This window comes from Nothobranchius furzeri, chromosome 4 (genome assembly GCF_043380555.1).
Source record: "Nothobranchius furzeri strain GRZ-AD chromosome 4, NfurGRZ-RIMD1, whole genome shotgun sequence".
In the NCBI taxonomy this organism is placed as follows: domain Eukaryota; kingdom Metazoa; phylum Chordata; class Actinopteri; order Cyprinodontiformes; family Nothobranchiidae; genus Nothobranchius; species Nothobranchius furzeri.
The window spans coordinates 82,424,631-82,442,492 of record NC_091744.1 but is presented as its reverse complement, the minus strand read 5'-3'; the positions used below and the strand labels follow the sequence as shown (position 1 = coordinate 82,442,492).

The following is a 17,862-nucleotide window of genomic DNA, read 5'->3' as shown; positions in this document are numbered from 1 at the left end:
ATCAACAAATATGCTAAGAGAGAGTTCTTCGCTTTCACTTGCTTGGGCTATTTCTTCTACCATCTGCATTATCGCATAGGTAGTAGTTCTGTTTTTTCTAAATCCATATTGACTATCACTTAATAATTTATTTTTAGTAATATACTGTATATGTCTAGCTGGTTGACAAATAATTTCTCGAGTATTTTTGAAAATTGTGGAATAATTGCTACAGGCCTATAGTTTTCCATAGAATGCTTATTTCCAGTTTTAAATATTGGGATCAATTTTGTTATCCTCATAGTTTTAGGAAAATGACCTTTATGTAGTGATAGGTTTTATATATATATAGTTTTAGGAAAATGACCTTTATGTAGTGATAGGATATATATATATATATATATATACACATGTCAATGATCTCACAATAGAGAATATAACTTCTTTTATAATTCCCATATCAATTTCATTTATATCTGTGGATTTTTTGTTTTTAAATTTTCTTACTGTATTCACAACATCAGTCTCACTTATCTCATCTAGAAACATTGAGTTGATATTACTATTTATCAGATTATTAAATGCATCTGCATCAGGTGGGACTGCTATCTCATTTGCTAATGAGGGGCTGACGCTTACAAAAAATTGTTAAATTCTTCCACTATATTTATTAGATCATTTATGATTTGAACTATTTAGAAAGTAGTTTGGCCATTCCAAAGTTGTCGTCCTTTTTTGAATTATATTATTTAATATTTTCCACGTCCTACGAGTATCGTTTCTGTTTTCATCTAAAATTTCATCATAATATTGCTTCTTTCTGATCCTAATAGCTGTAGATAATTTATTCTCATATTTTTTGTAATTGTCTTCATTTTCACTTGTCCTATGTTTGATGAATTTTTCATAGAATACCATTTTCTTTTTACATGCCTTTAACAGACCTTCTGTCATCCACAGCTTTCTTTTATAATTTTTCTTTGTCTTATATTGTCTAATAGGGCAATTTTTATTATATACCTCTAAGAATATTGACAGAAAGGTATCATATGCTTGGTTTGTATCGTCTACATACACCTGATCCCAATTGTGATTCAAAAGTTCTGCTTTGAATGCCTCAATTCTTTCTGCTGTCTTCCATCTCCCCAATATAGTAGAATCATCATCCTCCTTATGTAGGGGTCTAAAAATGTCCATATTTGAAATTGTAAAAACAGGAAGGTGGTCACTAATATCATTTATTAGCAAACCACTCAAAGATTGACTGCAAACATTTGTAAATATATTATCAATTAATATGGCACTATCTTTAGTTATCCTGCTTGGCCTATCAATCATAGTCCAGAGACCAAAATTAAACATCATATTCAAAAAATCTAAGGTTAACTTATGTTCCTCCCATTTGATCAAATCAATATTAAAATCACCACAAACAAATACATGCTTCTTAGCACAAATCCTTTGCAATATATCAGCAGTATTCTGTATAAATGTTTCAACACAACAACCTGGTGTTCTATACATGCAACTCAAAATAATGTTTTTCCTTTTGGTGAAACGGATTTCTATTATTATACTCTCCATAATGTCATCAATAACTGTACTATCAATTACTTTACACTCAATATGCTTCTGTACATAGAAGGCAACACCCCCACCTTTCTTATTATTCCTATTTACGTTAAACATATTATAACCCTCCAATTCAAGACATGAATCTGTTTCTTTTGTTAGCCAAGTCTCACTAATTGCAATAATTTGAAACTTATATTTTAGTGACCTTAACAAATCTTTAATTTGACTAAAATGTGTATGGAGACTTCTGCTGTTAAAATGTGTGATAGAGAGTCCTTCTATTTTAAGTTTGTTTAACTCTTCTTCATAATAATGTTCTGATTTTGATTTGTTTTGATTGTAAAAATTTACCTCTGGATCAATATTATTTTCAAAACCAAATAATTTCTGGTCAGATACATTTGACCCTTTTAGGCTTAATTTTGTCTGCATTTCTGAATTTTCTGATTGTCATTTCCATTTTTAAATGTTAAACTATTGGTTTTCCAGTAAAAAGTGATCTTCATAACACTGAAGCACTTGGGCTACCGGATCCTCCCTTGTGGTGTCCTCCTCGGGGGCTTCATCCTCACGTTGTAAGTCTTTAGCTGTAGTTCTTAGATGACTTTGATGCCTCGTTTCCAGCCCAGTACTTTGTAGATCCATGTCTTTATAGACTTCTGTTCTTTGTTTCAGTCTTCTAGTCTTTTGATCCATGAGATTATTTTGTTGCATTGTCTCTATATTCATTTCCACACACCAGAAAATGTGTGATATCCTTTTTCTGTCCAGCTCCATTTCCAAGCTAGCTGTTTCTTGATGATCTGGTATCCCCTTCTTCAGAACCAAAGTGTTATGAATAAAAAAAAGTGTACTAGAAACAACAAAAATGTAACCATATGTTGTCCAGTTTTTAGCAAACAACGTTGTAATCATTTTAGGCTTTTGTTCTTTATCTTCTTTATCTGTATTGCTCCATCTCCTCGAGGCTTCGAACCATAACCACTTTTGCTTGTTCAGGTGATCCATTTAGCTTTACAAACACTCTTCCATTTCTCACCCATGTTGCTTGAATTTTCTTTTGTTTCATTAGTATCCGGCCAGTTCTGGATATTTCAGCATTTTTTTTTTTGCCAAGTGTTCGTTTACATAAACACCAGAACCCTTTAGCTTTCTAGATTGACTCAATATATCAATCTTCTGCTTTCTGTTTACAAGCTGTACCACAATTGATGACTTATTTCTGTTATCCTTTCTTGGAATAGTGTAGCAAGCAGAGATGTGCCCTTTATTTAGATTAATCTTCTTAACGCTGAAGAACTGAACAACCTGTTCCTCCAGTGTGTGTAGCTCTTCAGGTGGTGCCTCCTCACCTTGTTGATCTCCCGCTGTAGCTCTTGCATAACTGCGATGCTTTGTTACCAGCCCAGTGATGAGTATATCATTTGCTCGAGCATTTTGTTCCAAATCATCAATTCTTTGTTCCATCCTCTCAATCTTCTGATCCTTCTGTTTGATTGAGGTCTTCAGTTCCTGTAGCTCCTCCATTAGGCCCATGAGGTTAGCCTGTTGTTTAGCAACCTTGCTAATTTCTTCAGACAAAAAGTTCAAGGATTGTTTAATTTCTTCCAACTCTTCTGCCAATTTTTTGGCTGTAGCCATCTTTTGCCGATCTTGTTTTTCGTCTTTTTAGACAGATTTCATTTCATTCTTGAAGGAAATTTAGAGGATTTCCTGAGACATGAAAGTCATGCAGCCCCCCCCCCCCCCCCCCCCCCCCCCTGTCATACTCGGTGTTACTCCCCTCGAGTCTTAATAAAGCTCAACTTGTTCTTTGGTTTTACTGACATTTATTTCGGACAGGAGGATTCTTCGACATGTCTTAACATGTAATGATGTCCAACCACAGCCGATACAATGCCGTCAGAACTAAAAAGAAATACAAACTTAAATGAATATTCTTAATAAAGTCCTTGAGCATTATATGACAAACAAGTCAACAAATCGATCAATAAAACACACGTTACACTTAACACTGCGGTAATTGCACTAGAATATCACGCAAATTTACATAATTTACATATACAACGATAATAAACAAAAGAAAACATTTACCTCATTGGCCTCACTCAAAGGGAATAAACTTTAATCCTTACGCCGTGAGGTAGTCCAAAAAAGGCACTCTTTTATTTAACTTACTGCAGACGTGCAACCTCGTGGCTCGTCTCTTAATTGCTTGCTGAGTGTGCCAAGAAAAATGCCCCCTTAGCAACAACGGATGGAACTATAGAAAAGGTTCCCATCTAATTGCACAGTTAACACAAATACACATTTAAACATATGAATCTAATGAACAGAACATGAATTACTATTGAAATATTATTTCTCAATCTTTCACATTGTTTCAACATTAAATCCAATAAAATGAACTTAAATGCGAGAGTTGCCTTTGACGGCAGCAACACTCGGTCTCGTAAGTAAAATTTTTTTTATACCTTTATCAGTCATTGGGCTAGCTGCTGTCAGGCTATTCCTGCAGTCCCCGTGCTCCAACTCACCTGGCCTCAGAAATGAGCAGGCCTCTGAGGACATGCAGAAGACACAAATCAGTGGAGACCTCAAGGTGTGTTGGCCGTCCCGGGACCGGGTTCAGCAGCTCTGGAGATGAGGCAACATTTCCTTAACAGATTATACGTTACACCACTTTTCATTCCTCTTTGAAACTTTAAATTAGGTAAAGGAGTTGTGGGGCTTCTGGACGTTTTTAAAACGAGTATCTACCAGTGCTTGGGCTGTGCTGCAAAAGCGCTGAGCTACAGTTATCAGTGCCTGTAAAAGTCAGATTTGTGTCCACACATGTCTGCTATTAGCCATGGTGCCCATCTTCAATGGAGCTAAAGACTGACTGAAAAGACTTTTATTTTGAGCTGAACCTCCTGGGGGGTTAACGTCAGACCCAAACAGGCTGCTGTGGGCCACGTCCACAGGTGAGGAGAGCAGCAGGCAAGGCCGGATTAACCAACTGGGCAATTGCCCAGGGCCCACGAACTCTAAAGGGCCCAGGGCAGCAAGGGCACGAGCACAATACTGTATCTGTAATCTCCGGCTTTATATTAAACTAGGGTGACCGTACGTCTTGTTTTCCCCGGACATGTCCACTTTTCACTCTGTCCGGGATGTCCGGACTGGGAGTTCTTGATGAAAATGTCCGGCTTTTCATCCAGGAGCAGGGATCGAATTATGGGAGAGCCGTATATCCTACACATCCAGGGGAGCCGTAAAAAAGTTTTCTACCTATATTACATCATTTATGGACTCTTTTGAGCAGAGAGCACATATAGCGATGATCGTTGTTGCGCAGCGCTCCAGGCAGCTGCTTCCAGCGCACGGTCCATTCTCAAAGTGGCGCAACCAAAAAACTATAATTAACACACGATCGTTCATGTCCGCACATGTTCTCTACTTTCTGTCTTATTTGTGCCTGAAGCGCTCTGCTGCTGCGGAGCTCATCTGTGCTGCGGTGATTTCACCTCACTGACGCGACGCTAGCTTGCATCTCGTCATTTCATCTCCACCAATGGTTGCTGTAAAGGTCACCAAAAACGTCATTTCCACTCGCGGTTTAAACTTTATTGCATTTATGTAAAGCAGCGCTTTTTAATGCTCTGTCCGCACTTTATTTAGCTTTTACTAAATAAAAATAATATTAAAAGTAGAAAGAATTTGAGCTGGAACAGGAAGTTGCTTAGCTTGTGCGCGTGCCTGAGGGAGAGGCGCTCGAGCCGTTTTTGGCTGTTTATCATTTGTGCCGATGATTTAAAAATCTGCTTTCATGTCACATGAGAACAAAACTAAAGTAACTCGGAAGAGTTTCCAGCAAACGCAGGTTAGTAAAGCTTACTGGTGTTTTTACCAGAGTTGTAACTACTAAATGAACCTTATCTGATACTAAATCCAACGATTCTTATAAATACTTCATTATAAAATCCCATAAAAGAATAACATGTAACAATGCATTTCCTTTAACCTTTTTATTTAGTAGGTTTCAAAGGAAAAATGCTGGTAAAATCTAGATGAGTAATGACTCATGTCTGAAACTAATCTTAGCACACGTGTTATTTAAACACCTTAAACTTTTTCCAGTTTAAATAGAAAAATCGTTATGAAGGATATGTGAAAGTCCTTGTGATCAGCTGTGATTTTTTGCTGTTTTAGGGCATTTGGATCTTTGTAAAAAAAGTTTTCAGTTCAGAGCAGACCTGTTTTAGGATCTTTGCTTGTTTGTTCATGAGATGCCTGCAACATACAGTCCTGTGTAATTCAGTATGTTATGATCACTAACAGGAAGTTAGAAGACAACAAAAGAAAATCATAATATTTTTAAAAAGAAAAGACCCCTTTTGCATCGACATTTAGAGTCAGCCCAAAGAGAATTGTTTTTGAAGAAATCCCTGTATTTCTTTACTTTTATTCATCAGTAAAAGTGTTTTTGCAAGAAAACTATAGATTTTCATTCAGGGGAGACATTTTCTTTTTACTCAAGTGTGTTAAAAAGAAGCAAATATCTAAAGCCCTTGGTAATTATTCAGTTTACATCACAAATTAACGATATTTATCTAATTCAGGTTTCACCCTTTTGCATCAGGTTTGTCTAAGTGTCTATTGGGCCATTCCCATCTGTACCGGGTCGGCCCCAGCCTGGCCCGGTTGATTCCACACATCCTTGTCTTAAGCCCATGTGGGCTGATTCTACCCACCAATCAGAGGCTTGCTCTAATGGAAGGGGTGAATTTGCTGTCAGCAGTGGGTGTGTTGGCCCTGGTCGGCCTGAAGCAGACCCCCTCGAGAAGAGGGCTGAGAATGAGCCTTGGTTGGCCCGGAAAAATACCAGGCCACCCAGATATGTAAACAACCTACGCTACCCGGCCCGGGCCGACCCGGTACAGATGGGAATGGCCCTTATGTCTCCCATAGCAGTAATATTTTATATTAACATTTTAATTAATTCCTTTTAGCTTTTCTATAGTGCACAGAAATGTCTGGAGGACTTCATGCAAGTACTGTGTTTCTGAGATTGTATGAATTTAATTAAATATTTTGTGCTTTCAGGCCACAAGTAGCTCTTTGTCTTCTTCCCCCATAAAATCCCGTCTCCACATGAGAAAGAAGCTCTTCAGGCTCTCACTGTCAGTAACCAAACCTCACATAAACATACATACAGATGATGCAGGTTCACCAACCGGCAGATCTCACTTTAACACATTAGACTTCAAATTTTAAATTAATCTTTTTTTATTGTTTGAACAAGACAAATACCAATGGCATGATATTCATCAGTATTTTGATGTACAGTATCTGTTTTTACTGAAAGGTCATCATAGTACCCAGGGGCGGCGTTAGGCCCGGCAACTTGGGCTGAAGCCCCGGATGTTTCATGAAAAGCCCCGGATCTAAATCGCGGAAGTAACATGCAGTACCAAAGTCCAACAGAGAGGGAGCAGCTGGCAGTAGTTTGTATACAGCCTGCCTGAGCCTCCACCACTGAAGAAGAAGCCCTTCAGCAGCCGGCTTCTTCTGCAGTCTCTGCCTGAAACGCATGAGTGAAGATGGACATAAGGACGTTTTTTAGACCAAAAGTACGGCGACAGGACCCCAGCTTTGATGAGACTGGTGCTGACTCAGGTTTGTGAGTCTTATTTGAAAATATTTGTTGTGCTGCTGGTTTGCCTAAAGTTAGCTTACTATCAGGTAAAGTTGTTGGAGAAAGAAAGGGAATATTTACTATCATCTCACACTAAACACTAACAGGAACAATACTCTGCCCTGAATATGCTTCATATGTAGCTTCAGATTAAACATTATGTGGTACAAGACATATATATGATGTTGACTAGTGCGTGTCACGTGTGTGTGTGTGTGCGTGCGTGTGTGTTAAGCCCCGGATCTTCTTCAGTCCTAAGCCCGCCCCTGATAGTACCTCCAATGATTTAGTCCATTTCCTGTGGAAGAGAGCAATCTTGTGATTAGCACTAAATTACTGCATGAGCAAGAAAAATGAGGAATAAATCTGCTGAGAACTTACACCGTTTGATGCCGTGAATCTGCTGTGAATCGTAACTTTTCAAGGGTTCGGTGAATCGCATCATGTGACATTTAAGGCTGTTAACCACAAACAAGCAGTGCAGAGAAAAAAATCACATCCTTTTTTCTTGTGTTTTTGACTTATTTTCACTTCCAACGTGTCCGGAGGCAACGATAATGTTCTCTTTGGTGCTTTCCAGGTTCTGGAGGCTTGTAAGAACAATTGTGGAAAGCGGTTCCACGGCGAGGATCTAAGTTTCGCTTTCTGAATGAACTCATCAAAGTCTTAACGCCAAAGGTAACTCACAGGTGTCAGAGCTCGGTCTGTCATAGACCCACTAACATAAATCAGTGCAGTTAATAAAAGTATCTGAAAACCTATCTGGTCCAAGTTTAACACAGTTTTTCACTTTGAAAAGTAGATAGTTGGTGTTTAATTTGTCCTTACAAAATAAGCTTTGCCTTTGGTTTACTTTTAAAAAAAACTCAATTCATTTGAGTTTAGTTCTTCAAAAAAAAAGAGCTCAATATGAAGATTTGTGTAACATACTTTATTCATCATAAAGATAGTTTTTGTTGTAGTAAAAACAACCAATATTCCAAAGCTACAGCAAATTATAAATGAAAACCTAAACGTCGAGGATAAACTGATTCTGGTTTTTAGAGCCGATACCGATTAGTGATTCTTGTGTAGTTCTGACCTGCCAAAACAGATTTATTACAAAGAACTAGCTAACTGGAAAGTCCAGAAGCCACACGGGAAGATCTGACATTCACTTCAGACTTCAGGTACCAGACCAGATCTGGTTTGGGTTTAATGAAAACTTTATATTACTTTTAATAAAGTTTAATAGCAACTCCAGTGTAGAGGTCGCCGGATCGTAATTTCTGAACTGGATCTAGTTTAATAAAATGTTAAATTGTCCTCTTCATGAACCTTCACCGACATTTAAATAAACTTGTTTCACAAATCTCACACCAGTCCAGGTTCATCCGAATGCGATTAGCTCGCCGAAGAGGCGTTGCTTTCTACCTTTGAAGTCCGGTAGGTGAGCAAACGAGTTTCCGAGGCAGATGACGGCATCAAACCCGCCTCCTGGTTTCTGAACATCTTCAGGTAACGTCAGCCAGTTGGCCTCTTCGATTACTGTTGATGGAGAAGGGAGGAGAACATGAGGTCCGATGAGGTTTAGATTTTCTAAAGCAGGTTTTTCTTACCCCACTGATCGAATGCTGCCTCTTTCCTTCTGTCTCATCTGGCCTTCAGAGCGTATTTGAGCATTTTATTGCTGGCGTCCACGCTGACCATGTTAAAGCCCTCCTCCACCAACATGATGGAGTCGACCCTGCAAAACAAACACAAGCTCTATTAACACACACACACACACACACCTGTTTACCTGTCTGTCCGTTTTCACACGCCTAATGGCTTGTCTGCAAAACAAATCAGGATAAAATGACTGATGTGGCTTTCAAAGTAAAAGCAGACTTCCAGGTTAAAATAACTGCTGAGTAGCGTTTTCTTTTTATTATTTATAAAATCAGATGAATAAATTGTCTTGATATTTATCATCTCCCCATATCCTGCAGATCTCCTCGATCCAAACCCGTGTCCGTCTTCGTGGGAAGCTTTTCAGAACGGATTTGGTACCGGTGTTTTAGGAGGGAATGTCTACCAGGTAAAAATAGACAACCAATAACCAGAGACGAGTTGTCCTAAGAAAACCTGGAAGAGGAACCTGAACCAAGGCCAAACGGAGAACAGGAACGTGTTTCATCAGAACCGGGACCAGGAAGAGCTCAGTCCGATGATCAACAACCCCGGGCCCAAAGCAGGACTAAACTAAACCAGAGTTCTCCGTTTGTAATCTGTAACCATTCAGAGAAGAAATCCAAACGGAATCAAAGCTGAAATTTAAAAGAAAAGCTGCAGCGGTTCTGTTTGGGTTCTAACAGCTCGTGTTTACACGGCTCCGTCCTGCTGATCAGACAAACTCCACTATGGATTGTGCTTGAGGACGGGTTGCTGGTTCACTTCCTCTGAGCGTGTGACATGAGATAAGCTGCAGGATGTTTACTAGAAGGATTTTAATTAGAAAATGATTGGAGCGGTTCTGGTTTCAGCTGTAGGTCCGTTTCTGTCAGGAAAAAACTAATCCTGAGTCTGTGGCCTTGACATTGACCCACACTGATAAACTATCAGAAGCAACGAACAGGCTGCACAGAACCAGCCACAACTCCTGCAAACTGCCCAACACCTGCTCCAGAAGACAGTCAGTCTGGTTTCTGGACCTGAGCGGACCAGGACCCACAGCTGCAACTTTCACTCATTATTCTCAGCACTAATCCGGATTGTGTCCAGCGTTAGGAGGGTCAGCGAGTTCAAACTCCACAAAAGTCAAACCTGTAACAAAACATCTATTTGTTCTGCAGCAACAGTCTGGAATCACACACGGCCCACGCACCACACTTTGGACCACCGAGAATCCTCATTGTGTGAGCAGCCTGAAACTCAAAAGTCTGATTTATTTTTGTCCCTGAATGCATCCCTGCCGAGCAGCAAAGAAATTCTGACCTATTCCCGGTTCATGACCCGATTATTGCCAAGTGCTAATTTATGCTAGCAATAACAGATTTTCATGTTTAAGTTTTTAATCATAGAAACTAAATTTTTAAGTTAATCTCAAACATATTTCTTAGAGAAAAGTCGGTATCGGCCAATCTGAGCTGTACAGAAATGGGTTTTTGGTTGATATCTACTCTCAAAAGCAGAATCGGTGCATCTTTAGGAGACTTTTAGGGAAATCCTTCAGGAGTTTCCTTCTCAGACTTCAGTAAAACACGATTACTACACGATGACTTGTGATTTTTAAAACAGGGTTCCGCAGGATTATTCAGACCCGGAACCACGGCCACACCTGTAATGAACCTGCCAGTGCATGTCAGACTTCATACCTGTACCTGACTAAGCATTAAATCAGATTATTCTGTGGGTGGATGATCGAGTGCGAATCTGGAGGAACATTACCCGGTTCCGCAAGGGACGTCCAGAACCTTCCGAACCCCGTGCTGGCGGAGCAGAGACACCAGCCAGCTCTTGTACTCCTGGGTTAGGCTCTGGGTGTCTCCGATGTACAGCTCCCACACACTATGACTGCTTTCCCGTCGGCGTACTGGTCCGGAAGAGCCTCGGCAGCCACACCGAGAGACCGGGTGCGAAACACGCTGTCTACCGACATACTGCCGCTGGTTCCGGTCGGGTTGGTACCTGTTCGTTTACTCGGTTTGAGGCGTTCTGGTTCCTACAGACTTGCTAACTGGCTCGCGCTCCACATGCTAACCCGATTTCCTGTTGTTGTTTTATACAAACAGCGCTGCCAGCAAACTGTAAGCCAATCACGCGCCGGGGCGGAAACACGCCTACTCTCTGATTGGATGAACCCAAGCAACCACGCCCCTCTGCCGGCTTACGTCAGCAGCGTGGCTAACGTCTTAACAGGAACGTTTCCGTGGTTTAGCCTTACAGGATTGTTGTCAGGTGAGAACTTTATTAATCTCAGTTTCTGTTTCTAATCTTGTTTTAAAATCACAATACTATAATAAAATGTTGTATTCACAATGAGCTACAGATATTTTGAAGATAACCGGAAGGGACGTGCGTCACGAGAGCTGAACGTGACCGTGTTTGAGGTTATAGAGAAATAACACCACGTAAAAACATGTCTGACAAAGTCACTTGTTAATAATTATGGTTTTAAAATAACAGTTTAATTTACATTTTCAGACCTGCTTTATCGGGCTTATGTTAAATAAACAAACGCACACTGAAAACACTTCAATTCTAGTTTACTAACCTAAATAACCCGCTTTTAATGTTTTACACCCACTTTATGCTCACGAGGAAGTTATGAGATCTAATAAAAATGTGAAATTAATTTTGTTTATTCTAATAATCTACATAGTAATGTGTACATGTAACCACCAGTCATTGGGTTGCTTAAGGTAAAAAAAAAATCCATGAAACAAACTGAGGTTAACACGTGATTCCTTAAAGCTTGTAAAGGAAACGGAGTCACATGTATGAGGAGCTCATAAATGCTGAAGACGCACGTCAGCGTGCTGACGTCCCTTTGTGACGTCATCAAGCTGACGCACCTATAAATAGCGCGCTAGCACCACCTTTGTCAGTCAGTCGAGCTGAGCTTAGCGGGAAGGATGCGTGGATTCGGTAACCTCTTAACGACCCGTACAGCCATGTTTGCTGTTACTGGGTTCGTAGCAGGTGCTCTAATGACTAAAGCGGTTAGAAGTGCTTATGAACATTTCTATGGAGACTCAGAAAAAGAGGATTTATCCTCTGTAGAACAACCAGAGTCTGATTTTATTAGCCCTGGACTCAAAAAACCAACTTCTCTTTACTTAGACGTCGAACCATCGGTTATAGATGATGAAGGGATGAATTATCTCTCTCTGAAAGCAAACAGAACTGATGTTGAATATTCTTACGGAGAAACAGGAGACGGTTCATCCACTTTGTGGAAACTGGAGTCTGAATTTATCGCTACTGGACCCGAAATAGCAACTAGTCTACTCAGAGACGTGGAACCATCGGTTTTCCACGAAGAGAAGGATTCTGGTTCCCACACAAGCCTCTCTGTGGCCCACGAACCACGGACTGAAAAACCATTTTCTGATTTTACGTCAGATCACATAACTACGTCAGATTTGGATGTGTTTGTGGATGTGCCTGCTGAAAATGATCTGTCGTTGTTTTATACAGAAGACGATCTCTCCTGGGATAAACCAGATACAGACGTCTTTTTCACTTTTAAGGAAGGTTTTGGAGAAATTCAGTCAGAAGAATTGTCTTCAGCAAAGGATTTATGTGAGGGTGACTGTTCTGCAACTACAGAGGAGCTTTTCGATGAGAACGACGAAAAATCGCTCTCTTTAGATCAAAAGCTGGAAACGCCACCCAGTTTTACAGAATTAGAGGCTTTTATGGAAGGAGAAGCGAAAACATCTCTGGTTTCAGCAGAAGTTTGCGATTACGTGTCTGACGGCTCTGAAATGCTTCATGACGCATGTGAGACCTGGTCTGAGCCAGAAAGCGACCTTGACTCATTGCCTTACGATGACAGCGACTTGCCTGATATGGACGAAGGAATGGGTTGCAAACTCGGGTTAGAAACAGATGTGAAAGAGGTAAATTGTGAAAATAGAGCTTCTCTTAGCGGTTCTAATCCTGATACTGAATGGGGGGAGGACGTTGGTCTATCTCGGACTAAGATTATTTGGGAGAATCAGAATGATGATCAGAATAATCTTTCCACAATTATAGAGGAGAACTTTGAGGAGAATGATGAAAAATCACTTTCTTTAGAAGAAAATGAGGAAACGTCTCCTACTGATGAAGAATTGGAGGACGTAGACGGTGAAACATCCGTTTTTTCAGAAGGAGAACTGAGTGAGGGCGACACAGATTCAGAGAAAAACTCTGATTTGCTCTCCGACAGCTTTGAAAGTCTTGCTGGAGATGAAACTAGCTGCACCGAACAAGAAGAAGAGAGTCACGCTGAATACTCGACGTCTGTGAGCCCTGTGGCTGAAACGTTCGTTTCAGAGCAGAAATTAGATGAAGGTAATTCTTCTCCTAGCTGGTCGCCCAGCTCTTGTCACTCTGATGGTGAGGATGAAACACAGGATATTTTAAATGATGATGAAGAGGAAACATCTTTGGTTACGGGGGACAGATTTAATCACAAGCCTGATGATTCTGATGCAGGTGAGACAATTAGCTCCGTTTTAGAGGTCGATGTGGATTTATCACCTGAAGACACAAGTGGCCTTACAAATGAGGAGGCTGAGCTAAAGAGACTAGATGAAATGGAAGCCAAACTTTTGTTGGAGCTTGGTCTAGAAGATCTGTTATGTGACAACGTGGCTCCTCTTAGCTTGTTCTCCAACCCAGATAAGGAAGCGAGTGAGAAAGACGATGGAAGATCTTTAAACTCAGATGAGGAACTGAGTGAGGATGACGATGGAAGATCTTTAAACTCAGATGAGGAACTGAGTGACGATGAAATATCTTTAAGCTCAGGTGATGAGGTTGATGTGGACATATCATGGTCAGATATTGAAGAAGGATTAGCGAATGGGTTAGAATTAGATGCAAATGCAGTTCAAAGGTTGTGGGATTTTGCAAAGAAAGGTAAAACATCTCAGAGAAGAGAAGAAAGCAACGTTGAAAAAGTAAGTTCAGGTGAGGATGATGATGGAAGATCTTTAAACTCAGACGAGGAACTGAGTGAGAATGACGATGGAATATCTTTAAGCTCAGGTGATGAGGTTGATGTGGACATATCATGGTCAGATATTGAAGAAGGATTAGCAGATGGGTTAGAATTAGATGCAAATGCAGTTCAAAGGTTGCGGAATTTTGTAAAGAAAGGTAAAACATCTCAGAGAAGAGAAGAAAGCAACGTTGAAAAAGTAAGTTCAGGTGAGGATGATGGAAAATCTTCATATGAGAAGACACGTGTGGACGAAGCTTTTCCAAGCATGTCCTCCAGGATCTCGTACGAGCCAACCCCGCATCGTCAGAGGAAAAATAATGGATGTAAGGTTGAAGAAAAATCATCAGTTACTACAGGAAAGAGTTCAGGAGTAAATAAAAGTGGAACCTCGATCACAGGAGCCAAAGCTCGGAGGTCCCTGGTTTCTGGCAGCGATACTGAACCAGCGCCCTCACAGGTAAGCGAGACTAAAGCGTCAGTTACATCAGGAAAATACCTGAAGGGACTGAAGAAGAGGTGGGGTATGTTTAAGAAGAAAATTAAGGTTTTTTTATTTAGGAAGTCAAGAAAATGAAATCTCTAAAAAAAGTAGATGCACACATATTCTATAGGTGCTTTTTAAGTCTAGGCTCACTTGGTGACTTAGAACCGAGAAGCTGTTTAGATTTCACTAGCAAGTAGAAAACCTAGAAGCAAGAACAAAAACATTTTTATAAAACTTATGTATTTTCTATCAAATAAAATATAAAAAATTTTGTTATAAAATACACAAAAAACAATAAATAACAAAAAAAAAAAAAACATCCCTCCCGCAGAATCGCCACCTTATCGTGGTGGGGGGGTTTGAGGACCTTCCTCCTGGAAGCTGTGTTGTCTGGACCATCAGTCCCTGTTAGGGTCTCCATGGCAGCATGGTCTCAGGTAGGAGGTCGGACTAAGAGCGATTCAAACACCTAAAGATTAGACCTCCTCTATGTGGATGACAAGAGCGAGCTCTTCCATGTAGAGATGGTGCTATCCACGGCCAGTCGTGTTGATTATTTGGTAGACGGGGATCTGACCCCAGCAGGACAGCAGTGGGGGCACGGCGTCTCCTTGGTATTTGATGGAGACTTGTGCTCTCTTCAGTTAGCCATTCAGGGTTAGTCCCAGCCTGGCATGCCAGACTCCTCCTCTGTTTAATTCTGCACAGACTCTGTGACCTGAGGCTCTTTGTTGGATGTCCGCCACAGAGTCTGTGCAGAATTAGAGGAGGAGTCAGGCATGTCGAATCAGTGGGTGATTATCATCTCCAACAGCTTGGTGCTTCACGGTGGAGCAGGGCAGAGTGGAGGGATCCAGGTGCTGCAAATCAGCTCCTCAGTAGAAGACAAGGAGGAGAAGTAAAAACGCAAAAGCCAAGCAGCGCTGAACGTAACACCAGGCTAATTGAGTCCCATCCTTTAGCAGCTGCTTCATTTGTGCTGCCAGGCGCTCATGGAGTGCAGTGAGCTTCTTAAGCCAGTAGGTGGGGATCATGTAAGGTCCTGGAGCTGTCCAGTTCTTCAGACCTGACGCTCTTTGTTGGATGTCTGCCACAGTGATGGATTCTGCTCAAGGAGGTTGCTGTGGTCTTCTCTGGAGAGGCTAGACCCTTTGCATCACAGTTCAGTCTCCAGCTTTAGTGAACACATATGGTCAGAACACACACACACACACACACACACACACATATACTATACACACACACGCTATAAACACACATATTACACACACACACAGAGTATACACACATACTACCCACACACACACTATACACACACTCACACACGCATACTATACCCACACACACACTATACACACACACACACACACACTATACACACATATACTATACACACACTCACACACGCATACTATACCCACACACACACACACACACACACACACACACATATACTATACACACATACACATACACACTATAAACACACATATTACACACACACACAGAGTATACACACATACTACCTACACACACACTATACACACACACACACACACACACATACTATACACACATACACACACACACTATAAACACACATATTACACACACACACAGAGTATACACACATACTACCCACACACACACTATACACACACTCACACACGCATACTATACCCACACACACACTATACACACACACACACACACACTATACACACATATACTATACACACATACACACTATACACACACACACTACACACATATTACACACACACACAGAGTATACACACATACTACCCACACACACACACTATACACACACTCACACACGCATACTATACCCACACACAACATATACTATACACACATACACACACACACACACACACACACACACACACTATAAACACACATATTACACACACACACACAGAGTATACACACATACTACCCACACACACACTATACACACACTCACACACGCATACTATACCCACACACACACTATACACACACACACACACATACACACTATACACACATATACTATACACACATACACACTATACACACACACACTACACACACATACACACACACTATAAACACATATTACACACACACAGAGTATACACACATACTACCCACACTCACACACTATACACACACTCACACACGCATACTATACCCACACACTATACACACATATACTATACACACATACACACTATACACACACACACTACACACACATACACACACACTATAAACACATACTACACACACACACATAGTATACACACATACTACCCACACACACTATACACACACACAATACACACACACACACACACACACACACACACGGCTCAAGCCTCTTTCCACCACTCAGGTTTTCTTCAGGTGTGTGAGGTCTTCCCGTCATTCCCAGCACTTCCCTTGGTTTTCCTCCAGCGGTCCGGCACGTTACCAGCTCACCTCAAAACAGAAATGCCCGCCATACACACACAAACTATACATACACACACACTATACACAAACAAACACTATGCACACATACACACTATACACACTACACACACACACTACACACATACTATACAGACATGCACACTATACACACACACACACACACACACACACACACACATACTTTACACACTACACACACACACACACTATACACACTAAGCACACTAAACACACACACACTACACACACACGCACACTATGCCAATAATGCTTAATTTTATATAAGTGTTTCAGAAAAAAATTACGAATGCGCTATATATCAAACTATGTCTTAAACGTTCAAATTTCTAGTACAAAATCTTCGCAAGTTGTAAAAATATAAATCTGTCTTTACCTGAAACGCAGACCCGGCGCCAGAGGACTTCACCTGGAGGGGCAGTGGGTTTTTCTGGGGGGGCCCAGTAAACCGTGTTTTTATCTACCCCTTTGCATGTTTATAATCTGTCTGGTGGACGTTACATACATGTACTTCCAGGTCAAATCGGCCGTTTGCGTCACCAACTTGTTCTACATAAATAACTGAAAAGCTAAGATGCTTCATTGTTTAATTCCGATTATGTATGCCAATTAAAGATGCAATCAAAACTTAAGACAAAGTAACCAATTTTACTCAACCTCTTAGAAAAATACTTGCAACTCACCGTTCTTAGCTGCGCCTGCGCACCACAGAGTCACCATCTCAAAACAATCCTTACGTCCAGTTAATGTTCTCCAATAAAGTACTAAGTCCACAAGTCTTCTTCCAAATCCTGCCCTGCAGCTTGATACCTTAGTAAATTCTTCTTTTTGCACATATTTCTCATAATGTTTACATCACGAATACTAGTTAGCGTCAGGTTAGCATGCTACTTCTGGGCTGCGTGCTTCTTCTTCTTCTTGGTAAACATTGACTTGGTGCGTTACCGCTACCAGCTGGTAAGAAGTGTA

General features: G+C 40.7%; 1 pseudogene; it reads right to left on the bottom strand.

Moving 5' to 3' along the window:
* Positions 1–3,324: 3,324 nt before the first annotated feature.
* Positions 3,325–10,999, bottom strand: LOC107389170 (glycine N-methyltransferase-like; annotated as a pseudogene).
* Between the last annotated feature and the right edge of the window lie 6,863 nt (positions 11,000–17,862).